Here is a 14,653-nt window from a genome sequence, read left to right on the forward strand (position 1 = left end):
ATCAGAGCCAATTAACGACAAACCCCATAGGCCTATGCTAAGCAGGAAGAGTACATGGATGAGGTCATAAGTGAGGGGAGGGCCATAGCGATGGGAAAGACATCTGAGAGCTCCAATGAGAGATAAAGAGATGACCTAAGAAGGTGCTTTACTTTAATACTGGACGTTTTTTGTTGTTGTTTTTTAGCCTGCCGAGAAGGGTGAGGAGGAAAAGGCTACCTCGGAGGAGGAAATCGTATATGAATGGGCCTACTGAGACAGAGGGGCCATGAAGGTTAAGTCAAGATACGCTCCCGTTGAGCATCTTGTGAAGTTGTCATAGTTTACCATAGTTTGTAGCAAAGATTCAGCGGAGAATCGTGAGAGAGGGACAGAGCCTCAGGTGTGGGAAGAGGGTCGCTCCATCTGCCAACGGAGCCCCGTAGTTTGGACCGGCTCGCTGCCGAGAAGGGGAAGAGGAGCGGTGACAAGCCCCACCTTCGCGGAGGAGGAGTCCGCTCGCCGAAGACAGCTGAAGCGAGGAGATCAGCTGTGAGGTCGATCAGCTGGGAGGACACCGCAGAGCAGTGTCGAGGCCCCCACCTTTGCGGAGGAGGAGCTAAGGAGTCCGCCCGGCGGCCTGACGAAGACCGCGAAGCCGCATCGAAACGGCCGCTGTTGCGGAGGAGGAATCAGTCAGTGCTACGACGACTGAAGCCGTACGATCAGCTGAGCGACTGTACCGGCACAGGCTGAATGAAATAGCGATGACAGAAGACCCAGTAAGCTAACGCTGACTCCGGAGGAGGTACAGTAATAGGGTAACCCCCTATTGCAGAGCAGAGGCTCCCTCCCACGGCCGAGTAGCAGGAGAAGAGCCTGTGACATGAAATGAGGTGAGGAGAAGGAGGTTGGGACAATCGGGTACGACGTCAGGAGCGGCGGCAGAAAAGTTAAGACATTGACAATAAGAGAATCAGCGCCCTATCCATATTGGTACGAGGCCACAAGGGGGTCAAGGGGATCTGTAAAGAGAAAGGAAGTTATAGAAGAGGCCACGTGGGAATCTGGAGGAGGTCAAGCAGTATAGAAGATATGCACAGGAAGTTATAAGGACATTACTCCTCTCATCAAAAGCTTATGGTCGAGAGAAGTAAAAAGACTGATCCAGGAAAGTAGGAGCCACCAGAGTCAAGAGTAACCTAGTTATTCGCCAATGTTGTTTGTTTCAATGTTACAACGGAAAAGGTAATAAGAAACTATTAAAACAAAGTTCAACCTCACATTGGTCTATTGTGTAGTCTATTCCCACTCGCGTTGTAACATTTGGTGGCAGCGGTGGGATAGACCGAAACACGATGGAGGACTTAATAAAGACATTAAGCGAGGGCCAGCAGTTGTTACAACAAGCCCTGCAACTACAAAGCCAGCAGGCCCAGGCTGATAGACTGGCCTTCCAGCAAGCCTTGCAGCTACAGCAGGCCCAGCTATTAGAAGTCACAAATATGAGAAGCCAGACCCCCGTACCAACGTCCGTCCTTCAAAAATTCACCAGCGGCGAAGACCCCGCTCACTTCTTCGTCAACTTTGAAAGGGTCGCCAGGAATGCCCAATGGCCAAATGAGAGGTGGTGCCACTACATCGGCCCCCTCATGACTGGAGAGATGCAGAGTGCTTACCAGGCGGCGAACCCGGCAGGGGACACCAGTTACCAAGATATGAAGCGGGTGGTGCTGGAACGACTTGGGCATGACGAAGAAGCTTATAGGATTAAATTCAGAGAAACAAAGCTATCAATCGAGGAGACTCCACGCCAACTCTTCTACCGAATAAAAGAGCTTGGGGAGAAGTGGCTTCAGACCAATTCCTCAACTACGCACGAGGTGGCCGAAAAGGTGATTTTGGAGCAATTCATAGAGGCCTTACCCTTACCAATGCAGAGATGGGTCAGGCAGCATCATAGGCCCAGCCTGGTAGAAGCGGTCAACATAGCCTCTGCATATCAGAAAGCTGGCCAAGCGAAGTTGGTGGCCTACCCCTCCACTCCCAAGGCTGGGGGAAATTCTTCAGGTGTGGGGAATCGGCCGATGTCTTCCTCACGATGGCCGAATTCGATGATTAGGAAACCGGATTGGGAAGGAACAAGGTTCCGGCCTAACAGTGAAGGAACAGGGACATCCCAACTTGCCCGTCCTCCCAGTCTCAGTGCGAGGGGCCCGCAATGTTTTGAATGTGGGGAGTGGGGCCATCTGGCGAGGTTATGCCCAAGGAAAACCAAGTCTGAACCGATGGACGTCGGAAACTTTGGTCCAACCAAGGATGCCATTCAGTGTGGAGCTTTACCAAGTCATCAACCAACGTATCCATATGTCTGCGAAGCGGAGGTGGAGGGACACCCTACCCGGGCGATGCTAGATTCGGGTAGCCTACAAACAGCAGTGAATCCAGATCTGGTAGGCGAAGTGGAGAAACTGAACGAGAGTATACCTATCAGGTGTGTGCATGGGGACGTTAAAGTATACCCACTTAAAGATATCAGAATAAAGGTAGCTGGGGAACGAATGAGGATAAGAGCTGCCGTAATGCCGGCGTTGCCTGAACCCTTATTAATTGGCTCTGATATACCCGACCTCCCTCGGCTTATTCAGAGATTAGAAGACCAGTGGTGGAGGGAAGCTCCTTTTCAGGATGTAGAGATCCTGTCCGAAGCCAACAAGACAAGGAAGAGTAAGAGGGCAAGAAAATTGGAGAAGCATGTCTGGCTCGAACGGAATATGTATCCAGTAGCTGTGGACTGGAAAATAGATGAACATGGAGATAGCTTCCGCATAGCCCAAGAACTTGATCCGCTATTGAAACATGCCAGAGACTCTGTGGAAGATGACCCAAAAGGGAAAAACCCCCACTTTATTAAAGACAATGGCTTATACTATCGTATAAGTATCAACCCCGGTGAAGAAACAATCCGACAATTGTTGGTTCCTAGCAAGTATTATCGCCCTGTATTGGAAGTTGCCCATCTCCAAGTAGGAGAAGGACATCTTGGGGTTGAGAAGACCACTGTAACGCTCACCTGATTCTCGCAGAGGCGCCGGTCTTGACTGGGCGACTACCGTATCTTCAAAGGTGATGTGTAGCACCCGGTTGGCTCTTTGGGCTGGACCTCTGTGCACTGTATGCCTGACGTGTAGAGTAAGATGTCTGCAGATAGAAAATATGGGGTTAATGAACTGGGGTTATTGGGGTGTCCCTATCTCTTTCCTCTTCTCCTCTCCTGTAGACCCCCAAAGGTTAACGCTCTCACCTTAGGTAAGTGAATGCCGAGCTCTCCATCTGCCTCGGGGCAGGGTGCTGTAACCAGTTTCTTCACTGGATAGGTAGCGCAGGCCTCTTGACTTCAGAGGACTGCTGTCCGTCGTTTACTGCACGAACGGTAAGTTTCGAGTCATTCAAATGTCTTTAAAGTCTTTAGTAATGATGTCTCTTGTTTTGCAGGGTTCCGGCGATGGCGGATGACGGGCTGAAGTGAGTTGAAGATGGAGCCCGTGTGATGAATAGAAGCGCCTGGAAGCACGTAAGTAAGCGCTTGTTGCCTGCTTCACTATGCGCTCTAACTGTCTTTTTATTTTGCAGGTACGAGTTCGGAGCGGCTGCAGGGTGCCGGAATACCCAATGGATTACATGTGGAAAGGAGTAATGGCACGTGAGTATTAAAGTTCCCCAATGTCTTTAAACGCACCTTGTTTTGGACCGGATGCAGAAGACACGATGAGCGTTCTGCTGCAGAGGTTGCAGAATAACGCAAAGCAAGATTCATCCACCGGGTGTGGTTTAAATAGCCTCCTGTAGTGCTTAGGTGTCTCCTTCCACAGCCACGCCTAAGTAAGAAAAGAGTTCCTGGTAAGAAAAGAGTTCCTGCCTTCCAGAAGAGTTCCAGTGTTCTGAATCTAGGGAGTGGCTCCAGCCCCACCCAACAGGAAAAGTAGTTCCAAACAGAAGAGGATCAGAGGCTCAACTGGCAGGCAAGTAAGCAGCATGGTCTGCTGAAGGTAAGTCCACCCAAGCATTATGAGCCCGGCGCTTCCAGCGCTGGGACTGGGCATATTTATGAGCCTGGTGCCACTGGCGCCAGGACTGGGTCCAAAAGGTCCCAATTGGGACTGGTTGGCACTCGGAACCTGGGTTATGGATCTGCTTCCAAGGGAGTTGGGAAAACCCTGACCTTTTGGAAGCAGAGATCATGACAACCACAAAGAAGATCCTCGCAAGATTTTACTGGCCGGGCATATATGGACAAGTAGCACGTTTTTGTCAACAATGTGCAGAATGCCAGAAAAAGAACAGGCCAAGTGTACCCAAGGCTCCTCTCCTCTCCATGCCGCTGATATTAGAACCTTTTCAGCGGATTGGAATGGATATTGTGGGTCCACTAGATGCTACAAGCCGAGGACACAAGTATTTGCTGGTGATTGTGGATTACGCGACCAGGTATCCCGAAGCTTTTCCCTTACGTTCCACAAACGCCCGGCAAATATGTGATGTCCTCGTCCCATTCATCTCCCGAGTGGGCATACCAAAAGAAATAGTGACAGATAGGGGAACCAACTTCATGTCAACAGTATTAAAGCAAGTATGCGAGACCTTACACATTGACCAACTCAAAACTGCCGTGTATCACCCCCAAACGGATGGTCTGGTTGAGAGATATAACCAGACAATTAAACAGATGCTGAGGAAGACCATCCAACCAGGCGAGCGAAATTGGGATAGAGTGTTGCCTTGGATTTTGATGACCTTAAGGAATACTCCTCAGTCCTCTACGGGGTTTGCTCCGTTTGAACTGTTGTTCGGAAGGCCGGTGAGAACGCTTTTGGACATCCTAAGAGAGAGCTGGGAGGAGCAGGCAAACCCCGAGATTACTTTGACTGAGTATGCCTCGGAACTTAAAACTCGAGTTGAAAAACTTCAGTCCTTGGCCCAAACCCATTTGCAGCAAGCTTTAGGGAAACAGGAGCAATACTATAACCAGAAAGCCAAAATACGTAGTTTCCAGGTAGGAGATCGAGTCCTAGTACTTCTCCCTACATCTGAAAATAAAATGTTGGCATCATGGAAAGGACCGTATATGGTCGAGAAGGTCTTGGGTCCAGTAACCTATAAAATTCGTCAACCTGAAAGTAAAATCCCTTTACAGACTTACCATGTCAACTTACTGAAGAAATGGACGGAACCCGAGGTCTCAGTAGCGATGATTAGTGTGGAAGAGGGATCGTCGAAATATTTACCATCGACGGAAGCACCAATCGGAATAGAAGCCCTGAATTACAATTCTGAATTAGACCCTGTTCAAAGATCAGAACTTTCTAGTTTGGTGAAGCAATATGCAGAATTATTTTCCTCGATACCAGGGAAAACTTCGTTGACCTGTCACCATATTCAAACCAATCCAGGAGCAAAGGTGAGAATGCGGCCTTATAGGATCCCGGAAGCAAGACTTCAAGCTGTAGAGAAAGAAATTCAGGAGATGCTTCGTTTGGGTGTGATTGAGCCCTCACATAGCGACTGGTGTTCCCCTCTGGTGATGGTACCAAAACAGGATGGAAGTATCCGCTTCTGCATGGACTTCAGAAGATTAAATGAGGTGTCAAAATTTGACGCTTACCCCATGCCAAGGATTGACGATCTCCTGGAAAAACTGGGCAAGGCAACATTTTTAACCACAATTGATTTAACCAAGGGGTATTGGCAGATTCCGTTATTCCCCCCCGATAAAGAGAAAACTGCTTTTGCTTCTCCAGGTGGACTATTCCAATTCACAGTCCTTCCATTTGGACTCCATGGGGCGCCGGCCACCTTCCAACGATTGATGAACCACTTGATAAAGGGGCATGAGAGTTATATTGGTGCCTATCTGGATGACATCGTTGTTTTCAGCCAAAGCTGGTCAGATCATTTGAAACATTTATCAGCAATTTTTCAAACCTTGAAAAGGGCAGGCTTACACATAAACCCCAAAAAGACTAACCTGGCAAATTCACACACCAAATACTTGGGATATTATGTTGGCCAGGGGACCCTGAGATCTCAGCGGGAGAAGATGGATGCCATACGTCAAGTGCAGTTTCCAACAACTACCAAACTGGTTAGAGCATTCCTTGGTTTTGTGGGGTATTACCGTCGGTTCATTCCTCATTTTTCAACGTTAGCATCTCCCTTGACGAATCTTCTAAGGTCGGATGCTCCACCCAGGAGTGAATGGAAGAATGCTAAGACTGAAGAAGCATTTGTCGCCCTAAACACAGCGCTTTCCGATAAAGCTGTTCTGCATTGTCCAGACTTCAACATGCCATTTTATCTACACACAGACGCTTCAGGCTCAGGACTAGGGGCAGTCCTCTTCCAAAACAAAGGAGAGGAAGAGAGACCTATCCTGTTTATTAGCAGGAAGCTGATGCCTCATGAGACAAGATATGCAACAATAGAGAAGGAATGCTTAGCAGTGAAATGGGCAGTTGAGTCCCTAAAATACTATTTGTTAGGTAGAAACTTCATGTTAGTTACCGATCATGCCCCACTGGTGTGGTTATCACGAAATAAAGAGTCGAACCCCAGAGTATTGCGATGGTTCCTGTCATTGCAACCATATTCCTTCCAAACTATCCATCAAGCAGGAAGTAAGATGGCTCAAGCGGATTTTCTGTCCAGAATGTACGCCCTTCCCGAACGTAAGGGCTTAAGGGGGAGGATATGTGATGAGGCCAGAGGAGGCTGAGATATATCAGAGCCAATTAACGACAAACCCCATAGGCCTGTGCTAAGCAGGAAGAGTACATGGATGAGGTCATAAGTGAGGAGAGGGCCATAGCGATGGGAAAGACATCTGAGAGCTCCAATGAGAGATAAAGAGATGACCTAAGAAGGTGCTTTACTTTAATACTGGACGTTTTTTGTTGTTGTTTTTTAGCCTGCCGAGAAGGGTGAAAAGGAAAAGGCTACCTCGGAGGAGGAAATCGTATATGAATGGGCCTACTGAGACAGAGGGGCCATGAAGGTTAAGTCAAGATACGCTCCCGTTGAGCATCTTGTGAAGTTGTCATAGTTTACCATAGTTTGTAGCAAAGATTCAGCGGAGAATCGTGAGAGAGGGACAGAGCCTCAGGTGTGGGAAGAGGGTCGCTCCATCTGCCAACTGAGCCCCGTAGTTTTGACCGGCTCGCTGCCGAGAAGGGGAAGAGGAGCGGTGACAAGCCCCACCTTCGCGGAGGAGGAGTCCTCTCGCCGAAGACAGCTGAAGCGAGGAGATCAGCTGTGAGGTCGATCAGCTGGGAGGACACCGCAGAGCAGTGTCGAGGCCCCCACCTTTGCGGAGGAGGAGCTAAGGAGTCCGCCCGGCGGCCTGACGAAGACCGCGAAGCCGCATCGAAACGGCCGCTGTTGCGGAGGAGGAATCAGTCAGTGCTACGACGACTGAAGCCGTACGATCAGCTGAGCGACTGTACCGGCACAGGCTGAATGAAATAGCGATGACAGAAGACCCAGTAAGCTAACGCTGACTCCGGAGGAGGTACAGTAATAGCGTAACCCCCTATTGCAGAGCAGAGGCTTCCTCCCACGGCCGAGTAGCAGGAGAAGAGCCTGTGACATGAAATGAGGTGAGGAGAAGGAGGTTGGGACAATCGGGTACGACGTCAGGAGCGGCGGCAGAAAAGTTAAGACATTGACAATAAGAGAATCAGCGCCCTATCCATATTGGTACGAGGCCACAAGGGGGTCAAGGGGATCTGTAAAGAGAAAGGAAGTTATAGAAGAGGCCACGTGGGAATCTGGAGGAGGTCAAGCAGTATAGAAGATATGCACAGGAAGTTATAAGGACATTACTCCTCTCATCAAAAGCTTATGGTCAAGAGAAGTAAAAAGACTGATCCAGGAAAGTAGGAGCCACCAGAGTCAAGAGTAACCTAGTTATTCGCCAATGTTGTTTGTTTCCATGTTACAAGGGAAAAGGTAATAAGAAACTATTATAACAAAGTTCAACCTCACATTGGTCTATTGTGTAGTCTATTCCCACTTGCGTTGTAACAGTAGCACACTGCTATTATGAAATGGGTTCCCTTTAATGTACCGATGGCAGTGTGAGACACACTTGCCACGCCCAGTAGGTGCTCTGTTGTCAGGCTGGTAATATCCACATCCAACGCAGGAGCTGCTGAGTCCCACGATCCCACTAAGATGTCTAGCTCACAACTAAACTGAACAGCTGAGTACTAGACACCCCTGGGGGGAAGGGGGTAAAGTGCATAAAATAACAAATCAGACACTGGATCTTCTATCTTCATCCGGTCTCTGCATGAATGAAAATTTTTAAGCATTAAATAATATTACAAAACTAAACAACTATTATTTTATGAATATCAACAATCCTACCTGAATACCCTCTGCAAAAAGCCCAGAGGATGATAATTATTTCTATATATTTTTTTTTGTTTTGAAATAACTCCAACTCTTTTACCCTAAAAGTAAACTTTGGTGGTCATGTTTCATAACTGTGCGGCTGAAAACCAATGAACTGAATGTCATTACAAGTGACTAAACTGATGGAGGTTCCTTGTGGAAATAAATGAACTTGAAGAAAAGAAAATGTGTTTCCAAACAATGTCAATAAAACTGTGAACACAAACTCCAGAATGTCTCAAGAAGATGAGTCTTTTGAATGAAGCATACTTGAAAAAATAGTTGAAAACACAGAAATAATCTTTGGTTTTCCTTAAAATGATACTATGTCCTTAATCAGTTCATTCCATTTCATTTACCTCTCTTCATGGAAATAGTTCAACAACCAAAGGGAATACCATTTAATGTTGAGTGCAGTTTTAAAGTAAAGTTATTCCTCAAAAACGTCTTTGCATGTAATGAGATGCATTTGGAAGATTCCTCATATAATATGGTAAACAAGTCTTATATATTTTCCTCTTTGTTAAAAATACCTTGGCTCAAAAATAAATATCCTTCTTGGTGCTGCTTTTAAAAAACAAGGTTGCCTGTGCAGTAATTAACTTTAATAGACTTTAAATATCATGTTTTCATGACTTAATCTCTGATGAATGAGTTTGCCATGTAAAAACACTGGCTTCACAACACGACGTCTTTTAATCCTTGCACTTCAGAGGAGAAAATAACAGAAGATAAGGCTAACTTTGGCAGTTCATTTAGATTAATTACATAAAAAGTACGTAGTTTATTTTTTGCTTTAGAAGACCTCTCAGCATTTTCTTCCACAGGGAAAATTAATTTCTTTAGAGTAGATGTAACTTGAATGAGTTGTTTCATTTTCTTTTAGTGTTGAAGATATTTTCTTAAGAGTTTTCCAAGGCCCAAAACATAGGAGATAAACAGAAACATGACCAGCTCAGGAAACTAAACTAATGAAAGGCAGTTTAGAATGTTGGGAGTCACACCATTGTCAACCTGCCACCCAATCAGAACTCCTGCCTCTGCCCTCCATCTTGGCTTGGGGTATCTGCAGTACTCTGAATATGGAAGTTAAGGCCCAACCATTTTAACAGTGAAAGGACTATATTTAGTTTTTAAACCTAACAATGAAATAAACAAAGAACATAAGGATAATAATTCTTTAATTACCTCCTATTTACTATGGAACCTGACATCTGTGATCACTTTCCCAGCCAACGCACCATAAATATGTTGGGTATTTAGTGTAGATTTGGGGCCTGCCGGCATTTTCTTACCGCCAAAAATAATTTAGCAACAATCACTCCTTGTATTCAGATTGGGTTATGTATAATAATAATACAGTGGATATGCATTATTTCAGTACACAGACATGCGTGGTTGGTATGCGTGGTTGGTGGTATTTTGGTGAGCATAATTCCCTTGTTTTATTTGTGGCCCCAATATCCAGCACTCCTTATTTTTGTTTAGATTTTTCGTGTAATCACCATAGAGACCTCAGGCTTGCATTTCAGGAACACCACATTTTCACTTTTAGTGTGCCACCATGGGCAATTTATCACTGTCTTATCTACGGCAGCAAGCTATCATGTGGTATTTTTTACTAACTTATATACGGTAGTGAACTATGTCCCGGGTCTCTATTTTTGCTGACTCATGTACCTTCAGCAAAAAGGCTATAACATACACAGTTATTTATAATTGCTCATGCTGAATGACATTTGCTCATACTGAATGGCTGCAGCCAAATCTTATTTTTAGCTCCCTTGAAAATGACAATTGCACTGTCTAAACATTTCCCCACATCATCAGCACTGTATTGGTAAAAATAAAACATACCACCCGTCTGGTTTCAGATATTTTTGTGTATTATAAAAGTTGCATTTAAACACGATCTCACTCGTTACAGAAATAAATGAAATAGTACAGTAACAGCATTATTTGTGATACACTGAAAAGAGAGTGGCGGAGACAAGAATTCAATTTGTAACATTAAACACGTGGGTAAAGCACAGGAATCTCCTTTCCTACACTGACTGAATATTTTCGTACACACTCAGCCCCCACACCTCAGCGAGATAGTTACCAGGCTTATTCAGTATGTAACTTCTTTAGCTGGTTACCTTCTGGAGGGATTCACCCAGCAAGGACAAGCATCTGCTGTCACTCAAACTGGGACTTGTTGACTGGAAAAGCCAGTCTCTGCAACCAAGTTGAATCTGCTTTAGGAATCAGGCATCCCCAGCTGTCAACCCCGTCCTTCTTCGAGCTGTGTCCAGAATCGTCTGCCCTCTCCCCCTTTTCAAGATTCTACAGGAAAACTTAGTTACCGAATGCTTGTCCAATAAGATTCTATCATGTCATCTCCTCCCTCACTACACAATGGCTTATTTTTTTTTTACAGTTGCAACTGTAACAAACTGATTTCCTGCTTATTCGAAGTCTTTGCTTCCTGCAGTTACTGTGGACAGAGCACAGAAAAGCAAAAGAAAAAAAAAACTTGAATGTGTGTTTAAAACTGATTTTCAGAGTAGGCCTCATTTTGCAGTGAAGACACATTCTTTTATTAATGAGTTATAATTATTAGTCTTGTTAGTGAGATTAGTTTGTTAATTACCAAATGTGTCTCTTACAACATAGGCATTTCAGGTGAGAAATGGTGTGCATTTTGAAGGTACAGATGTGTGCTTTTAACTGTGAAAAATGTATTTGCATTTTATATGTAAAAATCATTTTTGACTGAATAACCTGCCCTTACTTATATGTCCATGTTACACTGGCAACACATAGCTACATAACATTGAAACAACTGCATCATAGCAGTGCACCAAACCCATGCAGTGGCGCTGCACTTAAAAAAAAACATGCTATACATTGATCCTGTGCAGTGGTGCTGTACTCTGCGCTCCCAAAACACGCTAAACAATCCTACAAGGAGATACCTATAGTGTCAAGGTGGTAAAAAAGGGGTTTGATGTAAATGTTGTAAATGGTTGGGGGGGGACACTGGAGCATTGAGGAACGTCCGCAGGAAACATGGTGTGATGGGCAACTGATTTGCTGATGTAGACACAGGAGGACCTGTCAGATAGATGTGATGTAATCCATTTGGTCGCTTGAGGGGAGAAGTTGGCTGCCGAGGTAAAATGGTGGCAAAGGGTTTGGTCGTCGACCAGGTCGAAGGTGGCAGATATGTGTAATAAAATGAGGAGGGCAAGTTTGCCCAAGTCAAAGAAGTCATTTAGCTGGCTAGTGAGTTCTAATAGGGCTGATTCTGTTCCATGGTGAGGTCAGAAGCTCGATTGACAGAGGCTGATGATGTGGTGTTGTTCAAGGTAGGTTTCGATCTAGAGATATGCTGCTCTATTGAAGATTTTTTAGAAGGAACTGTACTTTGGTGATGGGGTGGAAGTTGGTAGGGATTGATGAGTCGAGTGATGGTTTTTTGTCTGAGGGCAGATATCCATGTTTCTTTGAGTGTGGATGGGACAGTGCAGGACTCGAAGGAGGTATTAATGACGGCAGTGATGAGTGGTAGGCGGGCATCAGCGCAGTCTTTGATGAGTGGAGCTCGGCAGTTATCGCCTTTGCAACATAATGGTTTAAGCCCTTTGATCATTTGGGCAACATCTGTTTCAGTGACTGGCTGGAAATTGAATGATGGAAAAGATGGTGGAGAGGGGTTGAGGAGAATGCTGGATTCTGGTGTGGATGGTCTGTTATTTGGTCGAGGATCTAGTCTTGGAGAGAAGACATTTTCCCAGAGAGAGCGTTTTGTATTTTGCTGCACCGTTGTTGATAGTGATAGTGGATGGGGGTGTGGAAGGGGTCTCTAGTTCTCATAGGATTGCGAAGAGCTCACATGAGTTGGATTTAGAATTGGTGATTCTAGTGTTAAAGGTGGAGGCTTAAGTGTTATGTATTGCTAGTTTGTAATCCTTAGCAATGGTGGAGAAGTATGATTTAGTGGTGGTGGAAGTGTGGCATCACCATTCTGCTGTAGAGGAGGTCCCAAATAAAGCCTGCACTCCAATCATCCATTTTGAAGTTCTAGGAACGTTCACACCAAAATATGTGATGTATGATGAGCAAATAAACCAGCAGAGAGCCGCAGTAGGGCTCTTCCCAGTGCCTTTCAGAAGAACAGCACCTATTAAAGTACCAATACCAAGAAAACCATGGACAGTAAGGTATCCATTAAGAAAACCCTACCAACAAATGAAACTAAATGAAGATTGCCTAAGTATAGTCCCGGAAGAAACCAAAAAGGTCTTAATGGAAAACGAATGATGACATCACAAGGACCCGGACTGACTTGCAGATAGAAGAAATGAAAACCAGAGAATGACACACAGAGACGAAACGCCATGAATGAGGATATCGTGAACCTAAAGTGAAAGTAACTCTAGGTCTTCGGCAATATCACAAGGCCTTTGCCATTCGACCGAGTAGACTGTGAAGCTCCCCGTGGACAGTGGTAGTGTAAGAGAACGAAACCTGCAGGACAAGGTCTGAAGGAACCTGTGTTTCCCCACGCAACCCCTTCCCATTTCTACGGGCAGCAGAGTGGGAGACAAGCCAAAGAAGGCGGTAACAAAGGTGGTGATCCTGAGGGGCAATAGAGGAAAAATGCGAACAGTGAGTGAAAAAGACTGAGGGCCTCATTACGACCCGGGCGGTAAGGGATTACCGGTAAGGGCACTGGTGCCGGTAATCCCTTACTGCCCAATTATGAGGTCCCTTTGTTGGTCCCTACCATAACGGCCGGTTTTACCAGCCATTAAGGAAGGGACCCGCAAAGGGACCTTGGAGGTAATTATGGTACCGCAATTTGCGGTACCGTAATTACTGCCTTCCCCATTCCCATTGAGCCCTATGGGGCAAAAATGGGAATGGGGAAGGGCCAATGGTGAATGGGGAATTACCGCCCCCCCAAGCTTGGAATGGGGCGGTAATTCTGCCATTCACCATGGCGGAATCCGGCACCAACCATGGCACTAATAGCGCCATGGTTTAACGCCAGGGTCTTAATGAGTACCTGAGTGTATTGGAAAAAGTGCTTGCTTTAGAACAAGTAAAGGGAAAAGGAAACGGAGGGAGGAGAAAAAAACAAAATATAGCTAGAAGTAGAGAAGAATGTATGTATATAAGGGGAATGGGATAATGACTCGAGAATAACTAAGTAAATAAAGGGAAGATACCGGGGAGGACACCCGAGAAGAGAGAGGTTAACGGGGAGGACACCCGAGAAGTGAGAGGATTCTCCTTATACCTGCGCTAATATAGCGGCTAGAAGAAACGTGTATCCAGAGTCCCACATAATGGGGAACAAATAGACTACCACAGCGATTAAAGACGCCATGAAAGAGATACGTTTAAACTCCATGTCGGGGTAATTTTTAGAGGAAGAGATACATGTAACCAGCTGGTTTTCGTCTAGTCTGTTAAACGTCTGTCTTACATGCTGTTTGTTGTGACATCATAAATTGAACATTTTCCTTAGGAAAACTGTTTTAAATTTTACGCGATTGAATAGCTGAGATAATATAGTATACGAAATTGATGTTTTTTGAGTAAAATAGAAGATATAAAATTTTGTGGAAAATATTGGGATTGGAGCTTGCAGTGATTGGTGCTCGCTCATATTGTTGGAACTGTTTAAGTCACGTGAAGCTTTGACAAGTGTTATATAAATGGAAAGGGAACAGATTTAAGCATGGAGGACATAACTCCATTGGCACACCTATGCAAGCAATTTCTGAAACATGCACCTAAGCTAAACAAATACAGTACAGAGTAGGTTAAGGGGACCGCCTACAAAACATTTATGTAATGGCCACAGGGAAGGGTCCTTATTTAAAACTGTCTTGCAACACATGACGACATATTTGCACGCCACATACACGGGCAAGAAGTTAGACAAACGCCTAGCTGTTCTAGAACTTTGGAAGATGTATGAACAGGGAAAGGGAGAGGAGCCGCCAATAGATTGGATACTTAATGTATGCACAGAGGGGTGTGAGACGCCTACCGTGCCACCCGCCCCATCCGAAACGAAGATTGATGAAAATAAAGTTGAGGGGTTATACCTGCTGAGAGAACGTAAAGCAGCCACAGGGTGTAGCAACCCGGCATGTGAGTCACCTACGCAAAGAAGTGATGAAAATAAAGGTAAAGAAAAAGACAAGGATATCACCTCCACAGT

Source organism: Ambystoma mexicanum, chromosome 4q, assembly GCF_040938575.1.
Source record: "Ambystoma mexicanum isolate Mex_15411 chromosome 4q, UKY_AmexF1_1, whole genome shotgun sequence".
Taxonomy (NCBI): Eukaryota; Metazoa; Chordata; class Amphibia; order Caudata; family Ambystomatidae; genus Ambystoma; species Ambystoma mexicanum.